The sequence below is a fragment of the Pseudophryne corroboree genome, chromosome 5, assembly GCF_028390025.1.
Source record: "Pseudophryne corroboree isolate aPseCor3 chromosome 5, aPseCor3.hap2, whole genome shotgun sequence".
Classification (NCBI taxonomy): Eukaryota; Metazoa; Chordata; class Amphibia; order Anura; family Myobatrachidae; genus Pseudophryne; species Pseudophryne corroboree.
Genome location: NC_086448.1, coordinates 703,996,646 through 704,004,949, shown reverse-complemented (window position 1 = coordinate 704,004,949; position 8,304 = coordinate 703,996,646).

Below are 8,304 nucleotides of genomic sequence, written 5' to 3'. Positions count from 1 at the left end.
AAGTTTAAGATGAGAGGTCAGGGCCAGAGAGGAGACAGAGGAATGTTGGAAAAATGAATTAGCTCTGGGGTGGAAACCAAAAACTGCAAAAAATGGAGATACATTGGTGGAGGAATGACAGGCATTATTATAAGCAAACTCTGCCAATGGAAGGAACTCAGACCAGTCATTTTGGAGTTTGGCCGAGTACAAACGCAAATATTGTTTTAAGGATTGGTTCACTCGCTCAGTCTGTCCATTTGATTGTGGATGATAACCGGAGGTTAATGATAATTTCATTTTTAACGAAGCACAAAAAGACTTCCAAAACTGTGCAATGAATTGTGGACCCCTGTCAGAAACAATATCAGTGGGTAACCCATGGAGTCTGAAAACATGACGGAGGAACAAGACTGCCAATCCCTGGGCAGATGGCAATCGGGGAAGACCAATAAAATGAGCCATCTTACTAAAACGGTCCACTACCACCCATATGACTGTGCATCCAGCTGACAGAGGGAGATCCACCACAAAATCCATGGAGATATGCGACCATGGTCTAAGAGGAACATTCAATGGCATAAGTTGACCAATAGGCAAAGAACGGGGAACTTTATGCTGTGCACAGACCTGACATGAAAAAACAAACTCTTTAATGTCTTTAGAAAGACCAGGCCACCACACGGAGCGGGACACCAATTCAAAAGTTTTAGCGACTCCCAGATGCCCTGCAACTTTGCTATCATGAAATTCCTCCAAAACAGTTGCTCTCAAAAACTCGGGAACAAAAAGACGACCAGTAGGAGTATTTCCCGGAGCTTGATGTTGAAGCAGCTTCAATTGAGAAAAAACATCCTGTGTGAGACCTGCCTGAATGACTGAAGGCGGAAGTATGAGTGTAACAGGACTGTTGTCTTGAACGGGAAGAAAACTGCGTGAGAGGGCATCTGCCTTGGTATTCTTGGAACCAGGTCTGAAGGTGATAATGAATTTGAAACGGGTGAAAAATAAAGCCCAACGAGCCTGTCGGGCATTCAGTCGCTTAGCTGATTCAATGTATTGAAGATTTTTGTGATCCGTCAAAACAGAAATGGTATGGGTCGCTCCTTCAAGCCAATGTCTCCACTCCTCAAAAGCCCATTTAATAGCCAGCAACTCCCGATTACCAACATCGTAGTTGGATTCAGCAGATGAGAATTTCCTGGACATAAAGGCACAAGGATGTAACTCAAGGGAATCTGGATCCTTCTGAGAAAGGATAGCCCCTACACCAACCTCCGAGGCATCTACCTCAACGATGAAAGGTAATTCTGGGTTGGGATGTCTAAGGACAGGGGCTGAGACAAAGGCTTGTTTCAAAGCCTGAAAAGATACTTTAGCTTCACATGACCAATTGGTAGGATCTGCTCCCTTCTTAGTGAGTGCCACAATGGGAGCAACTATGTCAGAGAAAGAGTGAATAAACCTTCTATAGTAGTTTGCAAACCCTAAAAAGCGCTGAATTGCTTTTAAGTTGGTGGGTTGCGCCCAACTCAGGATGGCTTGGAGCTTCTTAGGTTCCATTCGGAATCCCCGAGGGGAAATAATGTACCCTAAAAAGGATACCTCCGTGACGTGAAATTCACACTTCTCCGGTTTGGCATACAAGTGATTTTCACGTAATTTCTTAAGTACCTGACGCACCTGGGTAACATGTTGTTCTATAGAGTCAGAATAAATCAAAATGTCGTCTAAATAGACCACAACAAATCTTCCCAGAAACTCACGGAGCACATCATTAATGAGATCCTGAAAGACTGCCGGAGCGTTAGATAGGCCGAATGGCATGACCAGATACTCATAGTGACCTGATTGAGTACTGAATGCCGTTTTCCACTCATCCCCTGATCTGATTCTAATGAGATTATATGCTCCTCTCAGGTCAATCTTAGAAAAAATAACAGCCGAACGTAGCTGATCAAAGAGGACAGAGATCAGAGGCAGAGGGTAAGTATTCTTTACTGAGATTTTATTCAGGGCTCGAAAGTCAATGCAGGGTCTGGGAGAACCATCCTTCTTCTCTACGAAGAAAAAACCTGCACTTAAAGGGGATTTAGATGGCCTGATAAACCCTTTCTCAAGACTTTCTTTCACATACTCATTCATGGCCACAGTTTCAGGACCAGACAAAGCATATAACCTTCCTTTAGGCAACGTGGCACCAGGAATTAACTCAATGGTACAATCATAAGGCCTATGGGGAGGCAAAATATCCGCATTGCCCTTGGAAAACACATCCAAAAAATCCTGGTATTCTCCAGGAATATGTGCGGACCTGGCAGTAGCTACTCGGATAGGAAGTGTAATACATTCTTTATCACAGATGGTACTCCATTGTAGGATCTCCCCAGACTGCCAATCTATGATGGGATTATGAAAGGCCAGCCAAGGGTGACCCAGAACCACAGGAACTGCTGGACAATGGGTAAGAAAAAACTCAATCTTTTCAGAATGTAGAGCTCCTACCGAGAGCAAAACAGGAGGTGTACATAGAGAAATAACCCCATTGGATAAGGGACTCCCATCTAAACCATGCATGGTGATACACCTACTTAAGGTTACCTGAGGAATACCTAAGGCCTTGGCCCATGTTAAGTCCATAAAGTTTCCTGCAGCTCCACTGTCCACAAAAGCAGAGACCGAGGAACAGAGGCTGTCATAAGAAACTTTAGCAGGAACCAATAGTGAATTATTTGAGGAGATGAGCTGTAGACCAAAGTGAACCCCCTCACTATTCACTTGGTCAGGAAGTTTCCCGACTTGTTTGGGCAACTACGGGCAAAATGTCCCTTACCTCCGCAGTACAAACACAAACCAGAATTTTGCCTCCTGGTTCTTTCTTCCGGAGACAATTTGGAGAGACCAATCTGCATAGGCTCCTCCATGTCTACCGGAACGGAAGAAACACAGGGAAAAGAAACTACTGATGCCCCTTTTTCAGTCCTCCGCTCTCTGAGCCGACGATCTATTTTAATAGAGAGCTCCATGAGTTTATCAAGGTTCTCAGGAGCGGGATACTGAAGGAGGCTGTCTTTTATAGATTCAGATAAGCCGAGGCGAAACTGACTGCGCAGGGCAGGATCATTCCAGCCACAGTCGTTCGACCAACGGCGAAACTCTGTACAATAATTCTCTGCAGGATTCCTACCCTGTCTTAGAGCACGCAACTGACTTTCTGCGGATGCCTCTCTATCAGGGTCGTCATACAATAGCCCTAAAGATTTCAAAAAGGCGTCTACAGACGATAAGGCCGGATCGTCTGTCTTTAAACCAAAAGCCCAGGTCTGAGGATCCCCCTGAAGCAGAGAAATTATAATTCCAACCCGCTGTGCCTCCGTACCTGAGGAAACTGGTCTTAAACGAAAATACAGTTTACAAGACTCTTTAAAATTAAAAAACTGTTTTCTATCCCCAGAAAAACGGTCAGGCAGATGCATTTTTGGTTCAGGGATGACCCTCGGGGAAGTCCGTAACAGATCTTCCTGTTCCCTTCCTCACCCGAAGGGACAGATCCTGAACCATCTGGGTAAGTTCCTGAATCTGACTAACCAAAAACTGGCCAGGATTTGGCCCAACACCGGTGGGATTCATGAGGCCGACAAAATTCTCCCAACTGGATAAGTGAAAAAATTAACTCCTGTTGGAATTTTTTCTTTTGTTTTTGGGCCGGTGATAATGTTACGATTCCTGTACTCCAGACTGGAGAAGATCTAATGGCAGAGATCTGAGTACAGGAATGAAATACAGGTTTGTGGGAGCTGGAGAGCCTAGTAACCCCTGGCGCCCTAACTCCGTTGTCTCGCCCGTGTTATCAGAAATCCCCTGCGAGACTATGGTTGCTTGAGCCCATGGCAGCCGCGTTCGAAGGGCGGATTATGTCTGCCCAACCCCGATGCCCCCGCAGGTCTTAATGGGAGACAAGGGGAAGTCCGAGACAGGGTGATAACAAGGGGCCCTCTGACTAAGCAACCAAGCCAGGGGTTACAAGCTAAATAACTAAATCAAAAGGTATGTGCGGACTAGCCGCCAGGGAAAAGGACAACCAAAGATCCACGGATCCGACACTCCTATCCGGCACCGCTGGACACCAGAGTGGATCTTGTGGAAGCGGAATCCTCCGCAAAGCTCCAGAACTCAAAATAAACACAATAATAAATAGTAGCGGACAAGCCGCAGCACACGGCAGAGCCGCGACTCACGAACACCACCAGATGTTAAAGGTGCTCGGTCAGACTCCAGGAACAGATGGTAACTTCCGAGTACAGGATCACTGAGAACAGGAACAAACGAACAGACCGGGACTGGGAACTCTCTCTGCAGCAGAATCAGGCAAACAGGAAGCTATCACCGGCGTCTGAGAGGAGTCCAAAGAGTGCTTTTATTTAGGACCCCTCCAATCAGGATCCAGACAGAACAATCAATCTATATGCCGTGCAGCTGCATGCTGCACGGCCAGGAAAACACTGCACTGATAATTAGACCTAGCAACGGGGAACGCGGTCCGACTGTGGCGTCCCCGTTGCTATGGTCAGAGCGGCTCCGTGCGCCCGGCGTCTGACGTTGCTAGGGAGCCGGCGGCTGTCTGCCTGCGGCGTCCCTAGTTGCTAGGCGCCGGGCCGCACGGACGGGCGGACCCCGGCGCCTAACAGTCATTCCCCTCATCAGGCTTTTGCAGAAGAAGCTGGAGACATTGAAGGAGGAGCAAACACGGAGCGATTCCGCTAGGCATGTGGGACTTGTGGATGGAGCCCTTAATTCGCTTAACAAGGATTCACGGGTGGTCAATCTGTTGAAATCAGAGCACTACATTTTGGCCACCGTGCTCGATCCTAGATTTAAAGCCTACCTTGGATCTCTCTTTCCGGCAGACACAAGTCTGCTGGGGTTGAAAGACCTGCTGGTGAGAAAATTGTCAAGTCAAGCGGAACGCGACCTGTCAACATCTCCTCCTTCACATTCTCCCGCAACTGGGGGTGCGAGGAAAAGGCTCAGAATTCCGAGCCCACCCGCTGGCGGTGATGCAGGGCAGTCTGGAGCGACTGCTGATGCTGACATCTGGTCCGGACTGAAGGACCTGACAACGATTACGGACATGTCGTCTACTGTCACTGCATATGATTCTCTCACCATTGAAAGAATGGTGGAGGATTATATGAGTGACCGCATCCAAGTAGGCACGTCACACAGTCCATACTTATACTGGCAGGAAAAAGAGGCAATTTGGAGGCCATTGCACAAACTGGCTTTATTCTACCTAAGTTGCCCTCCCACAAGTGTGTACTCCGAAAGAGTGTTTAGTGCCGCCGCTCACCTTGTCAGCAATCGGCGTACGAGGTTACATCCAGAAAATGTGGAGAAGATGATGTTCATTAAAATGAATTATAATCAATTCCTCCGCGGAGACATTGACCAGCAGCAATTGCCTCCACAAAGTACACAGGGAGCTGAGATGGTGGATTCCAGTGGGGACGAATTGATAATCTGTGAGGAGGGGGATGTACACGGTGATATATCGGAGGGTGATGATGAGGTGGACATCTTGCCTCTGTAGAGCCAGTTTGTGCAAGGAGAGATTAATTGCTTCTTTTTTGGGGGGGGTCCAAACCAACCCGTCATATCAGTCACAGTCGTGTGGCAGACCCTGTCACTGAAATGATGGGTTGGTTAAAGTGTGCATGTCCTGTTTTGTTTATACAACATAAGGGTGGGTGGGAGGGCCCAAGGACAATTCCATCTTGCACCTCTTTTTTCTTTTATTTTTCTTTGCGTCATGTGCTGTTTGGGGAGGGTTTTTTGGAAGGGACATCCTGCGTGACACTGCAGTGCCACTCCTAAATGGGCCCGGTGTTTGTGTCGGCCACTAGGTTCGCTAATCTTACTCACACAGTCAGCTACCTCATTGCGCCTCTTTTTTTCTTTGCGTCATGTGCTGATTGGGGAGGGTTTTTTGGAAGGGACATCCTGCGTGACACTGCAGTGCCACTCCTAAATGGGCCCGGTGTTTGTGTCGGCCACTAGGGTCGCTAATCTTACTCACACAGTCAGCTACCTCATTGCGCCTCTTTTTTTCTTTGCGTCATGTGCTGATTGGGGAGGGTTTTTTGGAAGGGACATCCTGCGTGACACTGCAGTGCCACTCCTAAATGGGCCCGGTGTTTGTGTCGGCCACTAGGGTCGCTAATCTTACTCACACAGTCAGCTACCTCATTGCGCCTCTTTTTTTCTTTGCATCATGTGCTGATTGGGGAGGGTTTTTTGGAAGGGACATCCTGCGTGACACTGCAGTGCCACTCCTAAATGGGCCCGGTGTTTGTGTCGGCCACTAGGGTCGCTAATCTTACTCACACAGTCAGCTACCTCATTGCGCCTCTTTTTTTCTTTGCGTCATGTGCTGATTGGGGAGGGTTTTTTGGAAGGGACATCCTGCGTGACACTGCAGTGCCACTCCTAAATGGGCCCGGTGTTTGTGTCGGCCACTAGGGTCGCTAATCTTACTCACACAGTCAGCTACCTCATTGCGCCTCTTTTTTTCTTTGCGTCATGTGCTGATTGGGGAGGGTTTTTTGGAAGGGACATCCTGCGTGACACTGCAGTGCCACTCCTAAATGGGCCCGGTGTTTGTGTCGGCCACTAGGGTCGCTAATCTTACTCACACAGTCAGCTACCTCATTGCGCCTCTTTTTTTCTTTGCGTCATGTGCTGATTGGGGAGGGTTTTTTGGAAGGGACATCCTGCGTGACACTGCAGTGCCACTCCTAAATGGGCCCGGTGTTTGTGTCGGCCACTAGGGTCGCTAATCTTACTCACACAGTCAGCTACCTCATTGCGCCTCTTTTTTTCTTTGCGTCATGTGCTGATTGGGGAGGGTTTTTTGGAAGGGACATCCTGCGTGACACTGCAGTGCCACTCCTAAATGGGCCCGGTGTTTGTGTCGGCCACTAGGGTCGCTTATCTTACTCACACAGTCAGCTACCTCATTGCGCCTCTTTTTTTCTTTGCGTCATGTGCTGATTGGGGAGGGTTTTTTGGAAGGGACATCCTGCGTGACACTGCAGTGCCACTCCTAGATGGGCCAGGTGTTTGTGTCGGCCACTAGTGTCGCTTAGCTTAGTCATCCAGCGACCTTGGTGCAAATTTTAGGACTAAAAATAATATTGTGAGGTGTGAGGTATTCAGAATAGACTGAAAATGAGTGGAAATTATGGTTTTTGAGGTTAATAATAATATGGGATCAAAATGACCCCCAAATTCTATGATTTAAGCTGTTTTTTAGTGTTTTTTTTAAAAAACACCCGAATCCAAAACACACCCGAATCCGACAAAAAAAATTCGGTGAGGTTTTGCCAAAACGCGGTCGAACCCAAAACACGGCCGCGGAACCGAACCCAAAACCAAAACACAAAACCCGAAAAATTTCAGGCGCTCATCTCTAGTATGTGACTGAGTCACTGTGTGTACCGTTTTTTTCAGGCAGAGAACGGATATATTAAATAAAACAACTGCACTGCTGGTGGTCACTGTGGTCAGTCACTAAACTCTGCACTCTCTTCTACAGTATCAGCCTCAGGTCAATCTCTCTCTCTCTCTCCTAATCTAAATGGAGAGGACGCCAGCCACGTCCTCTCCCTATCAATCTCAATGCACGTGTGAAAATGGCGGCGACGCGCGGCTCCTTATATAGAATCCGAGTCTCGCGAGAATCCGACAGCGTCATGATGACGTTCGGGCGCGCTCGGGTTAACCGAGCAAGGCGGGAAGATCCGAGTCGCTCGGACCCGTGAAAAAAAACATGAAGTTCGTGCGGGTTCGGATTCAGAGAAACCGAACCCGCTCATCTCTACTCTCTATTTTATATAGCTGCTGACACACAGCGCAGCCACTTTTCTTGCTCACTGAGTGGGGCATGTATCTGGCACTGTGGGGCAATGTATCTGGCACTGTGCGGCATGTATCTGGCACTGTGGGGCAATGTAACTGGCACTGTGGGGCAATGTAACTGGCACTGAGTGGGGCAATGTATCCGGCACTGTGGGGCAATGTATCCGGCACTGTGGGGCAATGTAACCGGCACTGTGGGGCAATGTAACTGACACTGTGGGGCAATGTAACTGGCACTGTGGGGCAATGTAACTGGCACTGAGTGGGGCAATGTATCCGGCACTGTGGGGCAATGTATCCTGCACTGTGGGGCAATGTAACTGGCACTGTGGGGCAATGTAACTGGCACTGTGGGGCAATGTAACTGGCACTGAGTGGGGCAATGTATCCGGCACTGTGGGGCAATGT